The sequence below is a fragment of the Euleptes europaea genome, chromosome 6, assembly GCF_029931775.1.
Source record: "Euleptes europaea isolate rEulEur1 chromosome 6, rEulEur1.hap1, whole genome shotgun sequence".
Lineage (NCBI taxonomy): Eukaryota > Metazoa > Chordata > Lepidosauria > Squamata > Sphaerodactylidae > Euleptes > Euleptes europaea.
The window spans coordinates 85,346,399-85,373,342 of NC_079317.1; positions in this window are offsets into that span (position 1 = coordinate 85,346,399).

Here is a 26,944-nt window from a genome sequence, read left to right on the forward strand (position 1 = left end):
TCGTCCCCAACCGGAAACCGCCGAATCGGGGAAAATTTGGTGGTTTTTTAGTTTGGGACGAACCGAATCAACAGCCCTAATTGTAAGCCAGTTTGAGTCTCCCTTAAGTGGTAGAGAAAGTCGGCATATAAAAACCAAGTCTTCTTCTTCTTCTCCTTCTTCTCCTCCTTCTCCTCCCAAATGGATGGGAAAATCCTTTCTCCTGAAGGAATGCCATATGCAGAGGTAGCTCCTATGGAATTTGGGCTTGAGCTACCTGTATATTTCCAAACTTTCTCTATCACAGCAGTCCTGGGGAGACAAAACTCCCAATGAAATTGAGGTCCTCAGGAAGCCGTTTTAACAGAATACAGTTTCTCCATGGTACAAGAAGTCAGATCAGATCTTAAGCATTACTGGGTGTTTTCCCCCCAAACGTATTGGTTGGCCATCAATCATGAAATAGGACAGCATAAATAACCAGATAATTAGATCAATGTCCCACCGCCAGTGTAATGAAATCAGGTAATCAAGATAAACTAATCATAGCTTTGGAAATTATTTTTGAAAGAAAATCGCAGGGGATACAAAGATGTATAATCTCACAGATAACTTGGTATTCATCCATCATAGTAACAAGATAGCCTCAAATGTTTTACTTCCTCAGAGATATTTCACTGGTTAGGTCTTCGTATTTCTTTGAATGTTTGCTCTCACCCATCAGGAACATGGCGAAATTATGCAAAGCTGTGATTTGTATTGTTAGAACAAACACAGACTGCAAACTGCGACACTATTTATAGAGGGCTGTACCTGTGTGCAACAACGTTTTCTTTTTTTGTTCTCACATTGTACTTGAATGGGTGACCTCTCCTTTTTCTCTCAGTTATTTTGCATAGACTAATAAATTGTGTTATGATCACGAGAGTTCGTCACGAGGCATTTTTTTTTTTGGCCTGTGCTGACACACCATTTGTAAAATATCCCACCTCAAGGAGATAAGGCTCCACAGCTTGGAGTCTTCTATGCAGCTATGATGGAAAATCAGTCTCAGATTAAAATGAATTATTGTGTAGTCTTGGTTTATTCGATCAACATAACAATCCAGAGCTCAGTCAGATTCAGCGCTTGTCAGGATCTCGGGGTTAGTTAGCATAGCTAGGTCTCAGGCGCTTGCTTCCCAAGTAAAAGAATAACTCTTTTCTCTTCAGATCCAAACAACAGAATTCTTTAATTTGTAACACTAGCTTGATAACAATAGAAAAATGCAGAGCATATTCTATATGTTAATTCAGTTTACAATCTTCTGAGGCTTTTCTGCCAGTGTTCTCATGGGGAGGGGAATCTCCTCTTCCCTGCACTTCAATGTAGCAGCTCCCTTTGAGGACTCCCTTGAGACTGGCTGTAGTCAGGATGCTGGGTAGGGTTGCCAGGTCCCGCTTTGCCACCTGTGGGAGGTTTTGGAGGCGGAGCCTGAGGAGGGCGGGGTTTGGGGAGGGGAGGGACTTCATTGCCATAGAGTCCTATTGCCACAGAGATGCACCATAATGAAAATGAGCTTCGCTACTTTGTAATCTGGCGACTGCAGAGGAAACATTTTAATATAGGTGACAACGAAAGATTGTTAAGGCAGAAGGAGGCTTTCTTCATTCACCTTTTGAACACGATGTCTCCAAATGGATTAAACCTGGATAATGATTTTTCTTGCTTTCTATAGGGTAAAGCCGATGTTAAAATGCTGCTAAAATATACACTGTCACTTTAAGAATTCTAACCAACTACCCACCACAAAGTGCATTATTGGGGTTGCCAGTTTGTGACCTGAAGTATTACTCTTTACCCTTAAATGGTGGACTATATGGCATTATACTAGGATTGCCAGTTCTAAGGTTGCCAAGCTCCAGGTGGGGCCTGGAGATTTCTTACTTTCTATAGGGTAAAGCTGATGTTAAAATGCTGCTAAAATATACATTGTCACTTTAAGAATTCTAACCCACTTCGGGGATGCATCATCAGCAACACCTGGGTTTTCCTATGTATGTGATTAAGACTCTGTTCTAGTTTACTAGCTGCACTATGTGATGTACTTTACTGACGTCTGATTGTAATTGCTTATACTTACCCTGTGTGGGAAGGAATGATGAATATGTAACAGCACTTTTGTATTGTAAGTATATTGTATTGACTCATTTTTAATAGTCATAATCTTTATATATTTATACACTGATGGTAATATATTAATTTTTAGAAGGATTGAAGAAAGATTTCCACTGCTATGGATCTGAAACGGCCGTATCCATCGATGATTGTGGCTCTATATGAACTTTACACAAGGATTACAATATTAGCATTCATTTGGTACTCAGTTGAGACCTTTGGAACTTCCTCTATACATTTGTGGTACTCAGTTGAGACCTTTGGAAATTTCTCTACACTTTTTGTGTGAACTGTACATATTGTATATAATTGTGTTGTGTATATGTCACGTATATGGTCCATGTTTCACCTCAGTAGCTTATAAATATTTGCACTTTGTATATATACAGTTTCCTGTACTGTTTTTCTAAACCTTTTGGTACGAGTACAGAGGTGCCGTTTTTCTCCCCAGTACCTGGAGGTTGGCAACCCTACTGCTGGGGTCTAGCTCTCTGCACAGCTATTCAGCCCTCCCTGCTCTCAGGCACCTTCCACCTCCTGAGAAAATTCTTTGCTGCAGGTCTCTGGACTCCAGCTCTGTCCCTGTCTTCTGAAGTTCTTCAGACTCTTCCTCTGTGTCTGCTCTGCATCTGCTTTTTAGATGACTAAGCTAGTTCTCTTATAGTTTGAAGGGAGACTGAAAACTTTAACTAGTGATTGGCTCTTATCAAAATTTGCTAAAGATGCCATACGAATTGCTACATTCTCCCTGCTGCCTGATTGTTTCTTTTCTTACTAGGTTAAGGGACCAATACGACAGCTCTATTTTCCCTCCTCCTCCAATTGGTTAGCTCTACTGCAACCCCTGATCTTCAAGTTTGTTCAAGCTTTCTAACACACATACAGACCTCAAATTCATTCTGATACATATACATTTCTGTTTATAATTATAAATATACAAATCTATGCAAGGGTTTTTTGATTTCCTTACAGTGCTTAATGCTATTGAATTAGGGCTGCCAGCCTCCAGGCCGAAGGTCCCCTGCTATTACAACGGATCTCCTGGAGAAAATGGCTGCTTTGATAGGTGGACTCTATGGCATTATATCTGATTGAAGTTCCTCCCCTCATACTCCACCCTCCTCAGGCCCCATCCCCCAAATCTCCTGGTATTTCCCAACCTGGAGCTGGCAGCTGGCAACCCTATATTAAATAGATTTCTATTGCTTTGTTTATTGGATGTCCCATCCTTACACTGACTTACACGGTGTAATCTGCCATGAGTCTCAATAAAAAAAGATGGACTATAAATAACATGAATAATAGAAAAAAATATCTCTTGGGACACAGTCTGAACTCAAATTTAATTCTTTCAAATGTGTGCTACCCTGGAGGTCCTTTCCAACTCTACGATTCTACTACTAATTTATTTTTTTTGCATAACACTGTTTAATTTCCTTGTGTTTTTTTTCTTTTTGCTGTTGCAAAGGCCTTACATCTTGACTAAGGTAACCCTCATTAGTTCACACATGCATATTTTTTTTTACTTGGTGACTGCAAATCAAGTGATGACTGGCTTGTACGAACGAGCCATCATAGATATAAGTGCACAGATAGAACTTTCATAGATCCTCAAAGCTAGGGTTGCCAGGTTCTTCTTCACAACCGGCGGGAGGTTTTGGGGGCGGAGCCTGAGGAGGGCAGGGTTTGGGGAGCGGAGGGATTTCCATGCCATAGAGTCCAATTTCCAAAGGCAGCCATTTTCTCCAGGTGAAATGATCTCTATCAGCTGGAGATTAGTTGTAATAGCAGGAGATCTCCTGTTACTACCTGGAGGTTGGCAATTCTACTCAAAACAGTAGTGTCAATGTACACATATAGCTTCCAGTTCTAAAGTGTACAGTAATCATGATGCATGTGTGTGAACCACTTTTGAGAGTTGTAGCTTGCCTTGGAGAGAACAGCTTGTCAAAGTCTGTACAATGATACTTTGGCAAAAATGGAGCATTAGTGGTTCTCTTTGAGCCAGATCCATGTTTTGGACCATGCTGGCTCTTTAAGTGTGACGTGTGCCGCTACATTTTTTTGCTTATTATATTTTGTGCATACTGGTGTCATTTCCAAAGTGGAAATAATGGGTGTTGATAGGTTGAAAGTTTGGTACAGTGTTGAGTTGTCATTGTGTAATGGGTGTAAAAGTTCTGCAAAATCCTGATGTCAATTTGCCTGTATGTGCTTATGCTTTTATCTGTAAAGTCATCAGCATCTTGAACTTTCTTGGGGATAGATGCTTTCTTTGATCATGATCAATCAATAAGGAAAAGGGTTTCTTCTCCAGTTGTTAGTAGTGGTTGAGTCCCTTCTCTGAACCCAGCTGAAATGTGTCATTTCTCCATCAGTGGGTGGATTATTTTCTACACCATCCTGAAATGTGGTTTCAGTTATGCCAGATCTGACCAAGGAGGAAGCAAGTAGTCTGACCAATCTGCTTGCCTAATCTGTCTTTTGGTTTATCCAAACTACAAAGGCTAAGCAGATCCAAAACACAAATATATGATTGTATGATGGTGACCTGTGAGCTTTCATGTCCTGAGTCAGAATAAGATCCTTAGAACTGACATGGTAGCTGCACAGATTTCTATATTGTTTTCACATTAAGATCCCTTTCAGTTCTAACACAAGAAGCCAGCCACAAGAAATGAAGAATACACAGGAGAACCTGCCCCACTTTACCATAATTTTCACCACTTTTCTGCTTCCCTTGGCACCTTGTAGTAATTCTCAGCTTCACTTTTTATAATGCATTGCTTACCTACAGAGTGGTTCTCTTATTTGCATCACGCTGTTGTTTCTGTTCTGTCTCCATAGGAAATTCTCCCTTGGAAAGGATGACAGTCGCAAGGGTGCCGCTGGGTGCGTATATGTTTTTGTGAACTGTAAAGATTTATATGGGAGTCGGGACTATGAATGGCATGGTTTCATAGAGTTCAGTTCGCTGACAAGAGTAATCATCACATGAAGCTGCCTTTCCTTATGCTGAATCAGACCCTTGGTCCATCAAAGGCAGTATTGTTTACTCAGACTGGCAGCGGCTCTCCAGGTAGAGGTCTTTCACATCACCTACTTGCCTAATCCCTTTAACTGGAGATGCCGGGGATTGAACCTGGGACCTTCTGCATGCTAAGCAGATGCTCTACCACTGATCTGCGGACCCTCCCATCCTTGGCTGGCCAGGTGATTCTACCCTTCTGTTGCGTGCCTGTAGTACAACTTATAATTTCTGTGATTGCCAGCTCTGAGACATTTTCATGTGGTCATCACTTGACCTTGCCCCTTGAACCTTGGGTGCTCTATTGAACTCCATGTTCATTGGATTCTTTTGTATTTCATGTCACTTAATTAAATCCAAACATGATTCCTCTTAATGGATTCCTTGTCTGGTATATAATATTTTAATAGAATAATCTCCAAATGAGGTGCTATTGAATTATGCTGTTTACCTCTAGCATAATGATTATTGAGCCGCAAAGTGGATTCTTTTAAGATAGCAGTGGTTTCCATTACAAAACAAGTATTTAATGACAATATTAGGTATTATCCCAAGAAACAAATCCATGTGTGGAGCAGAAGGATCATTTGAACAGAAGGGAAAGTAGTTGTAATAATAACTGAATGGGAGTTGGGGGTTCATAATATTATTTTTAATGTGTATGGGAGAACCCTGGGATGTAGAATGGTATAATCTTGTTGGATCTCGGAAGCTAAGCTGGGTCAATACTTGGAAGGGAGACCTCCAAGGAAGACTCTACAGAGGACAGCAATGGCAAATCACCTCTGCTTAATTACTTGCCTTGAAAACCCCACCGGGTTTTCAAACTGGGTAGTTAAGAACCTACCTTTCAAAAGCATTTTCCCTCCTTGATTTCTTTTTGTTGGGCCTCTTATAGAAATACATGTATAAGAAAGAGGTACGTTTCTTATGAAAACCATACAGCTTCTTTTAGTACCAAATTTCTAGCATTTTTCAGACTGCATCCTTTCACACTGGGATGGGACCATGGCTCAGAAGTAGATCAACTGCCTTGCAAGAAGCAAGTCCTAGATTCAGTCTTTGGAATCTCCAGGTTAAAGGCCAGGTAGTAGGCAAAGTAAAAGATCTCTACCTGAAACCCTGGAGAGCCACTGCTAGTCAGAGTAGACCATACTGACCATATTTAGACATACCTACCAACATACCTACCAACACACATTGGCCTTAACAGTTTTTCAAAGAATGAAGATTTCAGGTGAATGGAAAACATATTGTAAGTAATAGATAGAACATGTAACAGATATTATCTTCAGAGCACTGCACTTAAATAAGGGAGGGGGGAGCAGAATTTTTAAAAATTAATAAAGGACATGCTGTGAAGTTTCAATGGCTGATACAATAAACTGGTCAAGTAAAGGTGAATGGCATTTATCATAAAACAGGCCAATTTTCAGCCTAGATTGTCCATAATTAATGACTTCAACATTATAGATGAGGAAAAAGAAAGTCTGTTTAAAGAGCAGAGATTCATTTAGCAAAGACAGAACTAAGTCTTAAATATCTTACGCAGAGCCCTTTTTTTAAGGCTCTGACAGTTCTAGAGTTAACCCGTATTTAATGCATGAGAATGGAAAGATGGGGAAAAAAGATAAGACAGTAACAGCCCATTCCTGAGCTGACGGCATAGGGGAATGGCTGTTGAATGAAAAAAACCCGTTTCATGGCTTTTTTCATTCAAGCGGTGCTTTTCGCCCCAAAGGGTGCAGCACCACCGTTCTGTGCCATGGCTTGCACCACGGAGAGGCCGCGCCAGCAGAGGGGCGAGGCGCGGCCCTGTGGTGCTCCTCCGCCGGGGGCCCTGGCCTCCCTGCCGGTGTAAGTGTGTGTAATTGCGTGAAACCTCAGGAATGGGCTGAAATAAACCAAATTTTACTACATATAATGCCTAGAGAAGTTTCAAGCTACAAGGAGAGACCCAGCTTAGCGAAAGAACTCCTAGTCATAGTATCATTACAACCCTTAAATACCATGCTACTTCCTTCAAATGTAGATCACCTTGAAAGAATGTGTGCTAAATATTGTTGCAGAACATAATTCTAAGCATGAAGGTTTGGCATAAGGAACAACCTTTACTGATTTATTTGTTTACTTACTTCATTTATGCCCCACTTTCCTCCCTAATGAGGTTACAAAATGGCTTATGACATTCTCCTATTCTCCATTTTAGTCTCACAACAACCAGATGAGGTAGGTTAGACTGAGAGCAAATTTCCATGGCAGAATGGAAATTTGAACCTGGGTTCCCCAGATACTAGTCTGTCACTCTATGTACTACACATAACTGGAAGGAACTGTCATGGGTTTTCATTAACTTTCTGATGGATTGTGCCCTATGGATCTGATCTGCTGTTCCACTGCTGCCCTTAATGACATCCAAAGTCCACTGCCTAAGACAAGTGATTGCATCATGGTGTCAAAACTTTTTGCCTGGTATCTGGCAACAAAAAAATAATAAATTGACTGAGAACCTATTTTTTTTTGGGGGGGGGGAATACAGTTGTATTAATTTATATTTAATTTTCTGTCCAGTTCCTTATTTTCATTGATTTTTATAATGTTTGGAATTCTATCTTTTAGGCTATGTGCCTACATCTCAAAGGACTTCAAAGAAGCCTTGCTATGAAGTTAGACTGTAAAAATTCTTCTCACTTCCAACTTGATTATAGTCTGCAGTATGTACTAAACATGAGGAGACTTTCTGATATATGAGTAGGTTTGTTTATATATATGCTTATTTATTATATTATATTCTGAATGGTGATTTGTTTTTTACAATGATTTTTCCCTTCCCCTTTTGTCTCATGTATTGTTTTACAGGATATAGTGATTACCTGAAGGCTGCGGTACTCATCAGAAGCTTTTTAGCTTGACAATACTTATGGCACCATCAAGGAAGGAAGTAGCTGAAACGCGTTTGGTGTTTTGCTGTTTCATCATATTCTTTGACCAACTGCATATGTTCTACTTGGTGTTTGCTCTGTATGAATTAGTTTACTTGACATATTGGTAAAGGGATTTATGTATAGTAATATTTCTGGTGTTTGTGGTCTACTCGTTATTATTTTATTGTAATTAATCATAGAATCAAATAATTGGAAGGGACCACCAGAGTTATCTAGTCCAACCCCATAAATAATGGATGATTAAAACTCATTTTAACTTCTGTTTTTTATTTGTATGTATTTTGAGGTTAGCTTACTTAACCCCTTTTGGCTATTTGATACATAACAGTAGCCTCTTTATATAAATTAATCCTGCAACACACGTGCATGCACTTGACACTCAAGGGGAATGTTTAGGGTTGCCAGGTCCCTCTTTGCCACCGGTATGAGGTTTCTGGGGCAGAACCTGAGAAGGGCGGGGGTTGGGGAGGGGAGGGACTTCAGTGCCATAGAACCTAATTGCCAAAGTGGCCATTTTCTCCAGGTGAACTGATCTCTATCTGCTGGAGATCAGTTGTAATAGCAGGAGATTTCCATCTACTACCTGGAGGTTGGCAACCCTAGGGATGCTCCAGATGTTCGGGGTTATATGCATGTAAGCCATTTGTGTCACAGTGGGGTCAGCCATTGTCCTGTTATGTGGGCTAACTATGGACAGTCTCAGCCATAATGGCTAACCTATTGGCTGCAGTGCTTGCCATGGTGACCGGGATGAGGTGAGAGCCATAGAGGGGCCTAGATATTTTGCAATGGTTGTGGGATGGGGAAACAGAATTAAGTTCAGAATTCAAGTCAACAGGCAGCTGCTCCCAAAGTCCAAAATTCAAGAGACAAATCCCTAGAGAATACTTGGAGGGTATTTAAGACCACACGAATTGAAGTTCAGGTAGAATGCATTCCCCTGGTTAGATTCAAGTCTAGTAGCACCTTAGAGACCAATGACGTTTTTGGGGTATAAAATTCCCTTTGTCAAATACCCAGGTTAGGAATAGTACTGCCAAGTCTAAAAGGATACCTGTGTGGTTAATGACCCAAGTCAAGGAAGCCATAAAAGTCAGAAAAGCTTATTTTAAAAAGTGGAAAATTTACCCCAATTAGATGAATAGAATGGAGCATAGTGTCTGGCAAAAGAAGTGCTAGTTACCATTAATTAAGCAAAAAGAGAATTTGTTGGGAAGCTTGCTAAAAAAAAAAAGTCAAGACAAATAATAAGCATTTCTGTAAATGAAGGAAAGTGGACAGGGGGTAGTTGGGCCATTTGATGACAAAGGAATGAACGGATTGCTAAAGAAAGATGGGGAGATGGCAGAAAAGCTGAATTACTTCTTTGCACCCATGCTCACTGTGGAAAAAGATGGGGTAAGTAGCCACTTGGGAGCCATTATTTTCAGGAACCAAGTCTGAAGAGCTCTAATTCAGCCAGAGGTTTTAATCTCCATGTGGCTCTTTAAACTAATTCCATCTCACAGGTGGGTCCCAGCAACTTCCTCAGGGTCCAGAGTTTAACCAGGAAATTACAGGCCAGTTAGCCTGACATCTGTCCTGGGTAAATTAGTAGAAACTATTATTATTAGGGTTGCCAGATCCCTCTTCACCACCGGTAGGAGGTTTTTGGGGTGGAGCCTGAGGAGGGTGGGGTTTGGGGAGGGGAGGGACTTCAATGCCATAGAGTCCAATTGCCAAAGCAGTCATTTTCTCCAGGTGTACTGATCTCTATCGGCTGGTGATCAGTTGTAATAGCAGGACATCTCCAGCTAGCACCTGGAGGTTGGCAATCCTAAGTATTATGGATACACTTATTAAGCACATAGAGGAACAAAACCTGCTGAGGAAAATCAGTGTGGTTTTTGCAAAGGGAAGTCCTGCCTCACCAACCTTTAAGGGTCCTTTAAAAATGTGAACAAGCACGTATATAATGGTGATATGGTAGACATTGTATATTTGGACTTCCAGAAGGCTTTTGACAGGGAATCTCACCAAAGCCTCCTGCATAGGCTTAGCAGTCAGGTGGTGAGGGAAAGGGTTTTCTTCGGGATTTAAAATTGATTATACAACAGGAGGCAGACAGTAAGAATAAATGAACAATTGTCTCATTGGAGGGAAGTGAATGGTGGGGTCCCATGTGGATTGGTACTAGGACTGATGCTATTTAATTTTTTCATGAATGATCTGGAATTGGGGGTGAGCAATGTAGTGGCCAAGTTTGCCGAAGACACAAAATTGTTCAGAATGCTGAAAAACATGGCCTATTGTGGAAAGATCCAGGAGGATCTCCTGAAATTGGGGGAGCAGGCAACAACCTGGTCAATGAAGTTCAGTGTAGGAAGTGTAAGGCGATGCACACTGGATCAAAAATTCCCAGCTTTAAGTATATTCTGATAGGCTTCAAATTTGCTGAGACTGAGAGGGAAAGATACCTTGGGGTGATAATGGGTAACTCAATGAAAATGTTGACTCAGTGTGCAGCAGTGGGGGGAATCCCCCACCTGAGACCGTGCCCTCCTATGTGAGCTTGCTGACAATCCCAGGCCATAAATGTGCCTTTATTCTTGCCAGACGAAATGCTTATCCAACTGCAGAGTTGTCCGGTCGTTTTGCGAAAATTCCCTTTTCTGATCTAGTTTGTGAATGTAAATCTGGAGCTATTGGGACTCTGCACCATCTTTTATTGTTTTGTCAGCGCTGGTCAGCTCCTAGGTTGCGTTGGATTACTCCGATATTGTCTAAATACAAACTTCCACTAGAGTCCTGGCTGGGTGATATCCCACATAATGGGAGATATTCACCCTTATATAATTAGTTCTGTTGCAAGATTTCTGGCGGAGGTGATGTCACTCAAACATCAAAATAAAATAAGCACGTAGACTGCAAGATGAATGCTGGATTAAATTCTATGATTTGAATGATCCTAATTCAATGAGGCTGGATCAGGGGGAATACATTGATTGTTATGGTATTAATGATGCTATGTTTAGTAATTACATTTCTACTGTGTTTTAACTTTAAGTATATATTGGGTATTGTAAATTGATTATTTGGTGTTATTTTATTTTCTGTATTATGTATTATTGTTATGGTTAAGCTCAAGACCTTTGATAAAAGGAGCTAGTAAATAAATGGAATGGCAGTGGGGGGAAAGGCAAATGCCATGCTTGAGATTATTAGGAAATGGACTGAAAATACAATTGTCAATATTATAGGGTCCCTGATAGTGGTATGCAGTCGGATACTGCAAACCCTAAAAATTGTCGGACTTATCTGGCATTGGATCTGGTAGGCTATGTGCGAGGCAGTCAAAGTCTTCCTAGAATGGTTCCCAGATTTGTTAACAACAATAATTAATTGTTGGAAATTTAATGGAGACTGACAGCATTTCTCACAGCTGATCTTAGTCCTGGGATCATTCAGGAGAGCAGCCTTGGTCATGAATACAGTCTTTCTTGGAGGGGAGGGAAATTTTGAACAGCGGCCTTCAGTTATGTTAGCCATTTTGCACCACATGTGTGCTGAGGTGCTCCCTGTGCCTGGGAGAGACACCTTGCTTGACAGGACTGATCCTGCCTGGACTGCGCAGAACTCTTTTCTTGACAGACTGGTTTGATTCATTTTGATTGTTAATGTATTACTACCAGCTAACCTTTTCTGGATTGACACTGTAAAGGAAGCTATGGCCCTCAGTTTGCAAGACCTGAGCAAGGATGTTAATGATAGGATGTTTTGGAGGTCACTGATTCATAGGGTCACCATGATTCGGAAGCAATTTGAGGGCACTTAACACACACACAACCTTTTTCCCTGAGAGGTTTGGAAGGGGGTGACGTTTTGTCTCTGGGGTGGGGTAGTTTGGGAGAAGTATAGATTTTGTTGTTTTATTGTGGTTCTGTATGGATTGATCTCTGGTTTGTTTTGATCTTCTGCCTTTCCTTTTCTGTGCTTCAATGGTCTCAGAAGGGTCAACTCAATTTACATTTGCACTGTATTTACGCACTGTATATGTTTTATGTACTTAAAGGATACAGACAACAGCAGATTGAAAAAGGAGGTAGCCATGGTGGACAGGAAAGCAGTTTGAGAATGCACATTCACAACCATTTCCCCTTTTTGCATAGTTGAGAAGAACATTAGCACTCTGTTAATATGCAAATTGACAGTTTTTCAAACTATGCTGATCAGTACTTATGGACAGCTTGTCAAGTGAACCACCTGGGCAACTGAGCATTCCTGAATGCTACTCATTCTCTTGTCGGTAAGGCTGCTGCCAGTGAAGAGAATGGGCATACATACTGACTACCAACAGTTGGATCCACAGTTTGTGCTGGAAGATAATTTTGCATGCTGCTCAGGTTTAATAAGGCGGGGTACATTGTATAGCAAGAGGCCTTTGTGAAATTAGGTGAGCTTATGTCGAAGGAGGCAATTTTTTGATTAAAAGAAAACAAATCTGATAAAAGCTTGTGTTTGTTTTCGAAGTGTTAAGCCCAGACATGCATCGTTTTTATCTGTCAACAGCCATCACCTTGTCAGAGTTCGGCTGTTGTTGATTTATTACAACCTATGAGAATGTATAATTGTGTAGGCTGGTCTTCCGATCTGCTAAACAAAGGCAGAAGTTTGGAAACCCCATGTCCCATAGCTATAAAGTGGAGTGGGGGAGAGAAAGAGTGAGAGAGATAATCACTGTGGTGCAGAAGAACCTTTGACCTCTTCGTTGTTTGTACGTACACTTTACCCTTAAGATTTGTCAGTGTTTGTAATGAAAGCATCTCAAATGAAAGGCTTTTTATTAAAACATCACTGCAGTTATCGTAACTTGCAGAGCAAGAGCCCAAATTTATATTTGGAATGAGGATGCAGATTTCATCTTGATGAATGTTTGTTTTAGGTTGAAGCACAGATACTCTTCAGCTACCCAGCCCAGGACGTCCTTGGAGAAGAGAAGATGCTGAGTCTTACCTGCAGAGATGTTGCACATTAAAACTATAGCTGAAGACTGGCTTTTGTTGCTTGTTCCTCGAAGGACTATGGGCTTTTGTTGAAAGTCAGTGAGACTCCATATGTGGCGTATTCCTTGATATTCCAGCTGGTTAGAAGGTGCTTGAAAATTGCAAGTATGTGTTGTAAGTTAATGCCCTTCTGATAGTTTCACCCATTTTTTCGGTTGGGAGAAAATAAAAAGAAGAGTGGGATTCAGGAGCTCCAGAGGATTGACCTTTTTTCTCCCTTATGATCTTCTCTAGGTATGAAGAGCAGAACACAGAAGATAATAAGTGAAGGAGTGAGCATTTAATAAGGAGGGGGCAGGAGTTACAATGCTCAGATCTGGATATGAAATACCTCAAAGGTGTGGTGGTTCAGTCAATAGGACCACATACTTTAAATCACTTTATGTGGATTAGATTGACCTTAAACCCTTTAACCACCCTGCCTTATTCACAATTAGGGCTGTTAAAACATGTTCAAGATAGATTTCCCACCATTCTTTCAGTGCCCGATTAAGTGACAAATGGACACAGATACAGGAATGAAGAAACAAAATACAAGCTCTTGGATTTAGCAGTGAAGCAGATATTCAAGTTCATTGCAAAGAGCTGCAATAGGCTAAACCCCAGAACTAAATAATGGTGTTACTTCCGTTCCTAGAGTGCCTAGTGTGCCCTGACCTGAATGGTCCAGGCTCACAAGTTCACAAGGTTGGAAGAGACCACATGGGCCATCCAGTCCAACCCCCTGCCATGCAGGATCCCACAATCAAAGCACTCTTATCAGATCTTGGAAGCTAAGCAAGGTCTCCCTTGGCTAGTACTTGGATGGGAGACCACCAAGGAAATCCAGGGTTGCTACACAGGGGCAGGCAATGGCAAAGCCCCTCTGTTCTTCTTTTGTCTTGAAAACCCTCTGGGGTCACCATAAATTGGCTGCACCTTAACAGCAATTTATACACACAGTACCTTGTGTGGGTGTCCAAACCAGCAGTAGCTCACAAGAAGGTTTTCTAGAGGAATACCAGTTTCCACTGCTAAGTACTGCTACATGGAGGAGGTCTCAGTATTCTTATTGAAGGACCAGCCAGATGGCAACAGAAGCATAGCACCATGTAGATATGTGACTGCTGAGTGGCCAATATTTCCAAGTGTGGCCATGGACATGCATCACTAGCCTATGCTGGATGCTGATAACAAGACTGAAATGTGAACCTCCAAATCAGCAAGAATATAATGATGATGAATCCAGAAAACAGCTGCAAGATTCCAAACTCTTTCACTTTGTAACCAATTATTGCCTTTCTCCAGGAACAATATTTCAGGGGGCTCAATGGGCTGTAGCAAGAAGTGGTAAAGTTCCATTCTGGGAAGGCCATAGATGACTGGATGTTTATTTATTTTATTTACAAAATGTATATCCTGTATTTCTACCTCCACAAGGGCAACCAATGTGTCAAACAATTTAAAACCTACATTTTTAAAAATTTAAAATCTATATGATAAAATCACATTTTAAACCATTAAAAACTCATTAATTTTTTTAAATATAAGAGTTAAAATACATGTGTGTGTGTGTGTGTTAAGTGCCGTCAAGTTGCTTCCGACTCATGGCGACCCTATGAATCAATGTCCTCCAAAACGTCCTAGCCTTAACAGCCTTGCTCAGATCTTGCAAACTGAGGGCCGTAGCTTCCTTTATAGTCAGTCCATCTCTTGTTGAATCTTACTCTTTTCCTGCTGCCCTCAACCTTTCCTAGCATGATTGTCTTTCCAGTGACTCTTGACTTATCATAATGTGACCAGCCTCAGTTCAGTCATTTTAGCTTCTAGGATTAGTTCAGGCTTGATTTGATCTATAACCCACTGATTTGTTTTTTTGGCAGTCCACAGTATCCATAACACTCTCCTCCAACACCACATTTCAAAGGAATCTACTTTCTTCCTATCAGCTTTCTACATTGTCCAGCTTTCACACCCATACATAGTAACAGGGATACGATGGCATGAATCTTGGTTGCCAGTGACACATCCTTACACTTAAGAATCTTTTCTAGCTTTTCTACTTACTTCATTTGGGAGAGGAGGTCCAATTTTATGGGCCTCAGAAGGGATTGCCCAGAAGGGATCGCCTCCATGGAGGAGGGGACAACCCCTTCGGGGACCCATAAAATTGGACTACCATCCCAAACTTTACCAAACTTCGCAGTTCATGCAAGGAGAGTGTCTTGCAGATACGCTGCGAATTTGGTGACTCTACCTCAAAAAATGCCCCCCCCAAGAGCTCATTAAAATATTCCCATAGGGAAAAGCCTGGGGAAAGCCAAAGCCGAAAAAATCTGAATACCTATTTGGGTTTTTTGGCGATTGGCTATCCAGTTTAGGCTTGATTCCCAGTTTTAATATTCAGCTGGAATTAAACCTGAAAGAAATGGAAAAGGCCTTTTTCGGGTTTATTTTTGGTTTGGAAAACCCCGAATTGCACACCCCTAATACACAGATTAAGATGTCTGGAGCAAGGGTTGAGGACCTGCACGTGGGGATGCTTCAACATGTACACCCCGATATGGGTATCTTATTGGGTATTTGGTTGCTGTTAACAGGGAGGTTGTTCAGATTCTAAGTTTATAGACAGAGACTGAAGGGAGGGCAGGCTTGGGAATGGTGCAGCCGCACTACCTCCTGAGCTGTTCGGAGGCCCAGCACAGAAGGGGAAAATGTATTCCCCCCAAAAAAAACCATGTAACAGCCCCATTGAGTCACATGGAGCTGCACCTGCCTTTTTGCTGGTGCAAATTCACATCTGCTAAAGGAGGCATTCCCAGAGCAAAAGGGCTTTCTGCCCCAGGAATGCCTCCTTTGATGCCGGCGTGAGACCTTGCACTGGGGAGATGCTGCAACGGCGGCAGGGCCAGCGCCCAAGCATGGCGCTGCTGTGCCACTCCCTGGCGCTGGCATAAGTGGCCCTATGCTGGCCTCCATGGCAGTTTAGCCAGCTCAAGTGGCACTTACTCTGGTGAAGGGGGCATGTTGGCTCCTGAGCCAATCTCCCCCCCCCCAATTCAGGATTGCTCTGTAAGTTACATATGAAAATTAATACAGGACTCTTGGGAACTCTGCATGTTGGTTGCCAGTAAGGGAAATCCTTTAGCATTCTTTAGGGAAGTTACCAATAGCTAGGATTGTCAACCTCCAGGAGGTAGCTGGAGATCTCCTGGGATTACAACTGATCTCCAGGCAACAGAGATCAGTTCACCTGGAGGGAAGGCATTATACCCCACTGAAGCCCCTCCCCTCCTCAGATCCTGCCCTCTCCAGGCTCCACACCCAAAACCTCCAGGTATTTCCCAACCTAGAGCTGGTAACCCTACCAATAGCTTAGACAAAATGGGAAGAACTCATTTTTTCTCCTTTGGAGAGACAGGGAGAAAGAGATGTAAGAATAGCCTGTAAATTACCATTTGCCTTCCCTCTCTAATTCAGCTGTGATGTAGAGAGAGGAGAAAGCGATATGTCACTTAATGAGTTTTATTGGGCTTGTGGACCAGGTGAAATACATTCCCTGTTTGCCTCAGCCAAGTAAATGTACATCTTTCTAATGTGATTAGGCCTTCATACAGGGCAGAAGACAATTTATTATTCTGCCAGACAGAGCCAAGTTTTTCTTTAAAAATTGTTACTCCCGAAGTCGGCAATTACTTTAAAATAAATTTACCAAAGACAAAATTGTGCCTCTTGGGTCAGCAAACAACTTCCCTGTTTTTTCTTGAAGAGACAAGGTGTTTATTAAGGACCTTCTTAGTTTACTGTGTAGGGTTTTTCACTTTGAATAATTGTCCAATTAAATATAATTTGGAAGTCCATGCTAACAGAGTACTTGCATTGTACCAGGAAGAATATCTCTGAAAGATGTGCATTAATAAATCCCTCTGAGCCCTATCACCTTTAAAAATGGCTTCTTTTGTTTAATTTTTAGAATTTTTGAGCGGTGTTCTAAGCCATATATTTGGTCATACTGTTATTTTCACACAAATAATTTATACAGTTCTCCTTTTTTGGATTCCAGAGGAAAGCGGTTTTATCATTTATTATAAGTTTAATTTTTACTTTATTTTCAAGCTATTGTTTAGGTAAGGCACATATTTTGCAGTCTAAAACTTTGCACATTTTGTTCCATGTTTTTGCTTAATAATTTCTATTCTTATTTTGCAATAGTGTAAATAATATGAGCCTTAAGTAGATTGACTGTACAATTCTATGCAGACTGGAGTACTCTGAATAAGATCACACTGTTAGAAGCATGGGTTTCATGGCCTAGAAACAAATAATTTGGAAACAAAAATACCATTCCCCTCTCCATACATTCCCTGCAAAAAAAAGGGGCTTTCTAACAATCTAATTTGGCCTGACAAATTTGTAGATTAGAACACTTAAATAACTGTGTTGTCCAAATTGGGAAAATTATGGTTAAAACAGCAATTAGCATATGGAATTTGGATAGGGTTGCCAGGTCCCTCTTTGCTACCGGCGGAACATCTTCATCTTGCAGGTACTGCAAATCACATGCTGGTCAGGGATGTGAGCAGCTTCTACCAGCTGGGCAAGCTCCAGGTACCATAGAGATCAGCTCGTGGCTCTTGCTTACATGCCAAGAGTACATCGAGATTAGGGCTGTTGAAAAAAAAATTCGGTAAAATTCGGAATCGGCAAAATTTGGCCCGTTTTTATTCGGGAAATGCCGAAGTTGGAACTCCCCTGCTTGTGCTTTCGGCATGAGATCTGGAGTTCGGGGAAAAATTCGGCCAAATAAAGCCATTAAAAACACAATCGCGCCTTTCCGTGGCTCCGGGGGGGGCATTTTTTGGGGTAGAGGTCCCAAACTTTCAGCGTAGCTTGAGGGGACCCTTCTTGCAAGAACCCCCAAGTTTTGTAAAGATTGGGTCAGGGGGGCTGAGATAGGGGCCCTGAAAGGGGTCCCCCCTCCTTAATGTGCACCTCTGACAATGGGGGTTTGCAATTAGAGAGCTTGCCCCCCACTCCTGAAGCTCCCAGCCCCGATAAACAGCTGAGCTGCGGGTAGCAAGGGCGGGGCAGGTGCTCAGCCATTGGCAGGGGTCTGGTCTAGGGAGCCAGAGGGGGCTCTGCCCTGCTCCCCATAAGCACTAGGCTAGCAAATTAGAAAGGTTACTAATCTCCCTACCTGCATGACTTCCAAAGCTTGGTGTGTTATTTGGCGGTAACCAGATCACATTGACACTTTCTTGCACTGCTGCCTGGGAACTGTAGTTCAATCCAGCATCAGATGATGAATGTGGTTGCTGGAGACTATCCAGACATAATGACAGCACATATGCTCTTACACCGCTGGTTTGATTTGATGCATTACCTGCCCTGTGATGACCCTTGGGCATTTGTAATCCAGACAAGAAACTGTGAGCATGCATCAATGGCAGCTACTTAGCCAGTCCCCAAGATGGATGCTGACACTGTGCAGATACAACTCTACTCACAATGATGCTCATTTTGAATTGTGAACAAATCATCAAGGGGATCATGTGAGGTGCATGACTTGGCAGCGAACAGGCACCGAGAACGAGAGGCATTCCATTTTCAAACACCTGTTTCACGAACATCAACTCTTCCCTGTGCAAAAGCCCTGCAACTCTTTTGTATGTTCTCACACTGCCACCTAGGAACACACTCTCATCCCTGATGCTGGGTAGTGTTTGGATGGGAAACCTCCAAGAAATGACTACGGTGATGCGGAGCCAGGCAATGGCAAACTACCTCCCAATGTCTTGAAAACCCTATGGGGTTGCTATAAATCAGCTGTGAATTGGTGGCAAAAAAATTTTTTTTTGTACTTGAGAATATTTCTTTTTTTTAATTTTATTAGAAAAAAACCAATGACAATAACAACAACTATAAAAAAGCAGAATTACTGACAGTCTTCGTAATTGAGACTATTTCATATTACTTTTCTACCAAAAACACAATTTTGACAGATGTGTTGATATTATTTAAAGAAGGGTTTTCATTTTGGAATACTTCAACATGTATCCCAAGGAGCAAATGAGACAAAATTGGATTAATTGGCCCGTTGCTCTCAACTTCAGTCTATAAAAAAGTGTTGAACAGTTACATTAGGTGCCAGTTCATTGCTGGACACAATTCAAAGAGCTAGTACCTTTAAAGCCCTACACAATTGTCCTGCCCATTTAGAATTTCTGAAAAGGTAGTTCCTAGATACCCCCCACTTTCTGAGGTGTGGTGGGTGAGTGCCAGGAACTACTAGATGAACACTGAATTGCAGAATAAGGTTGTGATCCGAGTAGGGCTGTTGAATTAAAAAAAATTCGGTATAGTTTGGATTCGGCTGAATTCGGCCCGTTTAGATTTGGGATATGCCGAAGTCCGAACTCCCCCGCTTCGGGTCCGTGCAATTAGGTGGGAATTCAAAGTTCGGGAAAACAATTCGGCCTAATAAAGCCATTAAAAACACAACCGTGCCTTTCTGTGGCTCTGGGGGGGGCTTTTTGGGGGTAGAGGTCCCAAACTTTGAGCGGAGCTTCAAAGGACGCTTCTTGAAAGACCCCCCAAGTTTTGTAAAGATTGGGTCAGGGGGGGCTGAGATATGGGCCCCGAAAGGGGTCCCCCACCCTTAATGTGCATCTCTGAGCAGAGCTTGCCGCCCATGCACAAAGCTCCCAGCCCCGACAAACAGCTGATAAGTTTGCAAAGCATTGCAACACAACTGCAAGCAACACGACTGCAAAAGCAACACAACCTTGTAAGCAACACCTTTGCAACTGTGCAAAGCAACACCTGACACCTGGGAGTTTGCAAACCATGGAAAGAGACAGAGGCAGCTAGCTATGCATAATGAGCAGGGGTGGAATTTCCCCTTTTGCATCGGACTCCAAATGCATTCTTTAAGTCACCATTTGAAAACAAGTTTTGAGCAAGCATCCAAATAGACCCAACCGCTCTTATGAATGAGGGAAAACCTGAAGACACACAACTGAAACCCCCCCTCAAACCAGGGAGAGAGAGACTCGAGGGGGAACACACCCCCAGGCAGAACCGGCAAAAGCCCCCTTTGGCTTCCCTCCCACCCACAGAAACTGCTCCCTCCCCACACACACACAGACTCTGTTTCCCCCACACACACACACACACAGGAGAAAAATTATAGATTAAAGCCCTCAAAGGGGTCTTACTGTGGCTGTCTTCTGTTCCATCAGGAGGGGCTGGGGAGGGCTTGAATCCAAGACGATTCCAATTAGGCATGGGACGTTTTGCTCTGGAGATGCACAGGATCAGCTGATCCATTCATCCCAATAGGGAAAAGGGGAAAGGGGAAAGCCCATATCTCGGGACCCCCTGACCCAATGTTTACAAAACTTGGGTGGTCTCTTAAGAAGCTTTGTCTGAAGCTCCGCTCAAAGTTTGGGATCTGCACCCCCAAAAATGCGCCCCCTGCAGCCACGGAAAGAGAAAAGGGGGGAGCCGATATTTCTGCCCCCACTGAACCCATCTTTACAAAACTTGGGTGGTATCTTAAGAAGGATTGTCTAAAGTTATGCTGAAAGTTTGGGGGCTGTATCCCCAAAAAAGCGTCCCCTGCAGCCACAGAAATGGAAAAGGGGGGAGGGAAAAGGGGTGGATCCCATATCTCGAGACCCCCTGACCCAATGTTTACAAAACTTGGGGGGTATCCTAAGAAGGCTCATATGAAGCTCCACTGAAAGTTTGGGGTCTGTACCCCCAAAAATACGCCCCCTGCAGCCATGGAAAGAAAAAAGGGGGGAGCCCATATCTCGGGATCCCTGACCCAATGTTTACAAAACTTGGGTGGTCTCTTAAGAAGGCTTGTCTGAATCTCTGCTGAAAGTTTTGTGTCTGTACCCCCAAAAATACGCCCCCTGCAGCCAAAGAAAGGAGTGAATGTGCACAAGCACACACCCCCCCCACACACACACACAAGGATTTCCCTCTCTCTTTCTCTCCCCGGCCGGGCCGCACATCAGCTGATTCCTCCAGTACTCAATCCTGACTGATTGGCCAGAAGAAGACCCAGCTTGGCCACCGATTGGCCGGGGGAGGAGAATGCTGCTTACTGACAGTTATGCTGCTTACTGACGGCCGAATTTGCCGGATTTATTCGTGAACTCCCGAACTCGCTGAATTCGGCCCCCCCGGTTGCCCTCCATTTTTGAGTTCGGTTCCTCCCGAACTAAAAACCACAGAATCAGGGGAAGTTCGGCTCTTTTTCAGTTCGGGCCAAACCGAATCAACAGCCCTAGATCCGAGTAATTCTTTGGGGAATCTCATTGCACGGTTGGTCCTGTCCTGGATGTCCCAGGCTAGCCTGATCTCATCAGATCTCAGAAGCTAAGCAGCGTCAGCCCTGGTAGTAATTGAATGGGAAAGGAGACCATCAAGGAAGTCCAGAGTTGTTGTGCAGAAGGCAATGAGAAACCACCTCTGTTAGACTCTTGCCTTGAAAATCCTAGGGGGTAGCCGTAAGTTGGCTGCAACTTGACAACACTTTACACACACACACACACACACACACACACACACACACACTGCACTGTGGGGGGACTTAATTCTGCATAAGAATGCATATCTTGCCACAATGATCAAGCCTGCCTCAGAAATGACTGCTCAGGTAAATGTCCTCAACTGCAGTGGCTGTTGGGGACTTTGATTAAGAGAAGAAGAATACCACAGAGAATGATACTGGATATTGGTTATACAAAATCAAATGAGAAATAGAATGCTGATCCACTGGTATACACTATGGATGTTCAGGTTTTTTTTTTAACATGGTATTTCAATGAACATTTTTGACAAGCACTGGTTTGACAAGCACCGGTGGCACCTTTTTTCCATCAATGGTGGAATTGTCAAAAGGCACAGAAATATTGGAAAGAAATTCATGGAGAATTACAAGGGATTCTCCAACTGAACTTTGATTTGCAACCAAAATACTTTTTCTTAGGTATGGCTCCCCCACAACTAAAATCTTCAGATGAAGAACTTTTTTATATGGGATGACTGCAGCAAGAATACTCTATGCCAGGTACTGGAAGGACAAAAAAATACCATCATTAAACGAATGGATTACAAAAATATATGAACATGCAGATATGGCCAGACTCTCTAACTGGATGAAGAAGAAGTCACCGGAAGAACATGAACAGAATTGGAAATTGTTCTACAAAAGATACACTGTAAATTTAAGATAGAAACAAAGTATATATTGTTGTGACTTAAGACACGAGTTAGAACAGTTAAAAGTGAGAAATGTTAGAATAATTGTGAATAATATAATGACTATAGAGGAGAAATGAACTTAAAATAGAAAATAGATTAGAATAGAAATTTGATTGTTAAGAAAAAAGCAAGTACGGAGAAGACCTGTCCAGGACACTAACCCACTAAGAAGACTATTGTTCCTTACCCCCTTTTCCCTTTCTTAATGTATTACCCAAAAACCTAATAAAATATTAATAAAAAAAAGAAAGGGAAAAAAATAAAATTAAAGAATAGAAGGAATGGAAATTATAGCAAGACCAAAATGCACATGTTGCAGCAGTCTTTAGAGAGTCCAGGAATCCAAGCCACAATGAGGTGAATAATTTACCTCATGGATGGACTGGCCCCTAGCAGGCCGCTCCATGAACAAATAATTTGGGAGAGGAAAACCTTGGGGATCTGGAATTGTGAAGAAAAGCATTTTGGAAGTATCCTTATTATATGCTGGCGACATTCTAAGAGCTTTTTCCCTTTGACCCAAACGGATCAGCCTTAAATGAAAGAGGTTATTTGAAACAATTATCTTGGTGTTAGAGAGCAAGTGACAGAAGCAGCCTGATAGCACCGTGAAGGTCAACAGTCAAGGATTGAGCCACATTGATAAATGTATGTGTGTGGTGATGTAGAGGAAGAGGAGCCTGAAACTCAAATGACACTTGATGCCAAGAGAGATGAAAAAAAGGCAGGCATGATAGCATCACTGTTCCTTGTACATCAAGACTACATATAAAAGGCGGCGGGGGGGGGGAACCTCCGGGTCTATCTTTAGGGATGGCTTCCAATTCCGAGACCATTAGCATTTCCCTACCCTTGGGACTCATCGGTGTCAGCTTAGAGGTTGAGAGGCCCATTTCTGTGGACAATCACAGAAAAGGAGTTGATTATGTTATAAGATAATGGACTGAAACCATGATTGCCAAGGACTCTTTAACGCATGCGGTTCAAGACGACCTTCTAAGTTACTACTTTAACAAGGCTTGGCATGTGTTAGGAAAAATAGCATGATTGCTTGCATGGGGTGCAAGGGTCTATTACCTGCCTTCCTTCCTTCCAAAGAGTTCTGGGTGATATACGCAGTTCTCTACTCCATTTTTTTCCCTCACAATAATCTTGGGAGGTAGGTAGCGCTGAGAGAGAGTATGTAACCCAGAGTTTCCCATTGAGCTGCATGGCTGAGTGAACATTTGAAGCTGGGTCTCTCTGGCCCAAGTTCAATTCTCACCCTGCTGCCAGATTTTTTGTTTTGTTTTATTGGGGGGGTTGCTGTCTTAGGTAGACCATGACTAATGTTTGCCCCTTGTCCATGAACTCTAAGAGGACACCCCAAACCCCTGTAATGGAGAAAGTTTGCGGAGCACTCTGGTTTGTGTGTTGAGCTAGAAATGCTGGATATAGTGTGAAAACCCAGACTTGCTTGCACTTCTGGCTGGGTTTGTGCTCTCTTCAGTGACTGAATAGAATTATACAATCACCCACTGCAAGTTCAGTTATAACCTGGTGAGCCTTTTCTTTTAAATAAATACATATATTCCCATTTTCAGAATAAACTGTGAATGGGATAGGCTGTAATAGAAGAAGAAGAAGAGTTGGTTTTTATATGCCAGCTTTCTCTACCACTTAAGGGAGAATCAAACTGGCTTACAGTCACCTTTCCTTCCCCACAACTGACACCCTGTGAGTTAGATGGGGCTGAGAGAGTGTGACTTGCCCAAGGTCGCCCAGCTGGCTTCGTGTGTAGGAGCGGGAAAACAAATCCAGTTCATCAAATTAGCCTCTGCCACTCTTGTGGAGGAATGGGGAATTAAACCCCATTCTCCGGATCAGAATCCACCACTCCAAACCACCGCTCTTAACCACTACACCACATCCTGCCTAATTCGTTTCTATATGTTTCCCCGATTTCAATTACGTCACATATATTTCTTTGAGGAACAAAGTAGAGGGTGCTCCATATGCTTGCCATTTTTTGGACTCTTCGCTCAGATCATACATCTGGTTTAAAGAAACTGTACAACTGAACGGATACAGTGAATCCCTCTTTCATTTACTTTGGTGAAAAGCACCGGGGGGGGGGGGGAGAGGGGGAATCGTGCTGCTTTTACAGAACCCTTCCTTGGTCCTTGGGAAAAAGTCTATACAATATTTCCAAGTTAGGAAGACAAAGTAAAAATAATTCTTTTGTCAAGTTCCAAGCAACATTTTGTGGAGATCCTGACATCCTCTATTTAAGCAACATCTTGTTTACTGATCTGCTCATTATGGTCTTTACATGCTTATTGGGATCAGGAGCCCTCCTCGGCCAATCGTGATAAAGCTCGCTTTAAACAAAACCGTTTCCAACCGTTGATCCCTTTGCCAAAAATGGTATTCATAAAATTTTTCGGAAAGTTCTCTCAGTGTTAAAACATTTTTTTTTTTGAGAGGAGATGAAAAGAAAAAGGACTCAGAATTACAAGCAGTTAGACTTAGGTTTTTGCGTAATGACTCTTGGTACCCCACTGTGAGAAGTCTTTCCCCAGCTTCTCGTCTGCATTCTTCATCATTCCCTGTGGGAGAATGAGTTGGATTTGTCTGCCATATTCACAGCAATAGAGGTGATCCAGGTTGAAAGAAAATCAATAAGATGTGTCCATTTATGCCTCACAAAGGAAGAAAGGTCTAAAGAACAGACATGGGACGTGATTCAAGCACCGGAGACTTAATAAGACTTCTTCTTGTGTTTGAAGGGGATGGTAATTTATATTTTACTTTGAACTCTCTTTTTTTTATGCTTCATAACTATTGGGATTCTGGCTGACATGGGAAGCGAGGAAAAGGAGGTTTGATGCTGCCTGTCTTAGAAGACCTAGCCCATTTGGGAAGGCCATGCTCAAAATTTCAAAAAAAAAAAAAGTTTTAGAGGGGAAAAAGATTAAAGCAGCACCACAGAACCATACTCATATATTGCTATTGATAAAATTGGTTTTAAAGTATTTGGATACAATGCAGGGAGAAGCTTTCTTTGGGAGCAGCGGCAAGTTTCTGATTACTGCATTCCCCCCCCCCAGTGTGTTTGAAATAGTTTTACTTAGAAATGGAAGCATTGCTGTAAGACTGGCTGGGGTGCCGCAGGAAGGTTTGTCAAGCTGCCTCCCTCTCTTTTCCAAAGCCTGGGCTTGTCTTCTTGTTTCTAGCTTGCTGAGGGCTGCCAGACTCCAGGTACTAGCTGGAGATCTCCTGCTATTACAACTGATCTCCAGCCGAAAGAGATCAGTTCACCTGGAGAAAATGGCCGCTTTGGCAATTGGACTCTATGGCATTGAAGCCCCTCCCTTCCCCAAACCCCACCCTCCTCAGGCTCCACCCCCAAAACCTCCCACTGGCAACCCTAAGCTTGCTTCTCCACTTCACAGGGACTTGAGTCCTGACCGATATACGTGATATTCCCGCAGCACAAAGGTCTTCTCGTTCAGTGTGGTGGATTTTAAGCAACCTACATGCTAGTTGTTTGCAATTTAGATGTATAGATTTTGCTGTTTGACAACAACTGAGAGTGAGGGAGAAGAAAGTGTCCTGCGGTGGGGGGGGGAACCTTGTAAGAGCAGGAAAGTGAGGGGGGCTGGCCTTTTGTTATTGACATCTTTTAAATCTGCTCGGAACAAACTTCTTTCCAAAAGTTCAGGAAGCCAAAAGGGTTCAGCAAATGTACTTAAAATTTCTGTATGTATAGCTTCCTGAATGAATGACTTTTTATGCCCTGGAGCTAGGGTTGCCAACCTCCAGGTAATAGCAGGCTCCGCCCCCCAAAACCTCTCGCCGGTGGCAAAGAGGAACCTGGCAACACTAAGTGCACCATAAAACTTACAAAGAAGAGATCTTGTGCACCTCCTCAGGCAAAGCATTCCAGAGAGTTGGTAAGGCTTAAGAAGGAGCTGCAAAGGTATGTACAATCCTGGTCAGGGGGACAGATGGTAAGTTCTGTTACAAAGAAGTGTGATTGATGTGTGCCCTGGGCCTCCCCTATTCATGAGGGGCATTAAAGGTAAGAATCAGCACCTTGAATTGAACCTGGAAGCATATAGGAGGCCAGAGCAATTGTTTCATAAAGTGCATGATGTGGTCTTATCAGCTTGTCCTAATTAAAAGGGGGAAAGCTGCATTTCGCACTAAATGCTCTGCATTGTTTTCAAGGGCAGCTCCATGTAGGTCATGTGGTAGTGATCCAGCCTAAAGGTTATAGAACCATGGTTCAGCATGAGCATATCAGCCGTATCCAGAAAGGGATGACCATGTACAGCTCCAAAGAAAGCACTCCTAGCAGTCCAACCTGATTCTCAAATAAGAAGGCTTGGTCCAGAAGCACTCCCAAATTTTAATAGGGTCTGCTAATGATAGTTGTATTCCAAATGTGAACATCAGTTTGTCTTGCAAGGTTGTTTGGAGGGTGCACAGGAAAATAATTGTCCAAGCATTAAAAAAAATAAGAAACCTTCAAGTACAACTGAGAGGAGTCC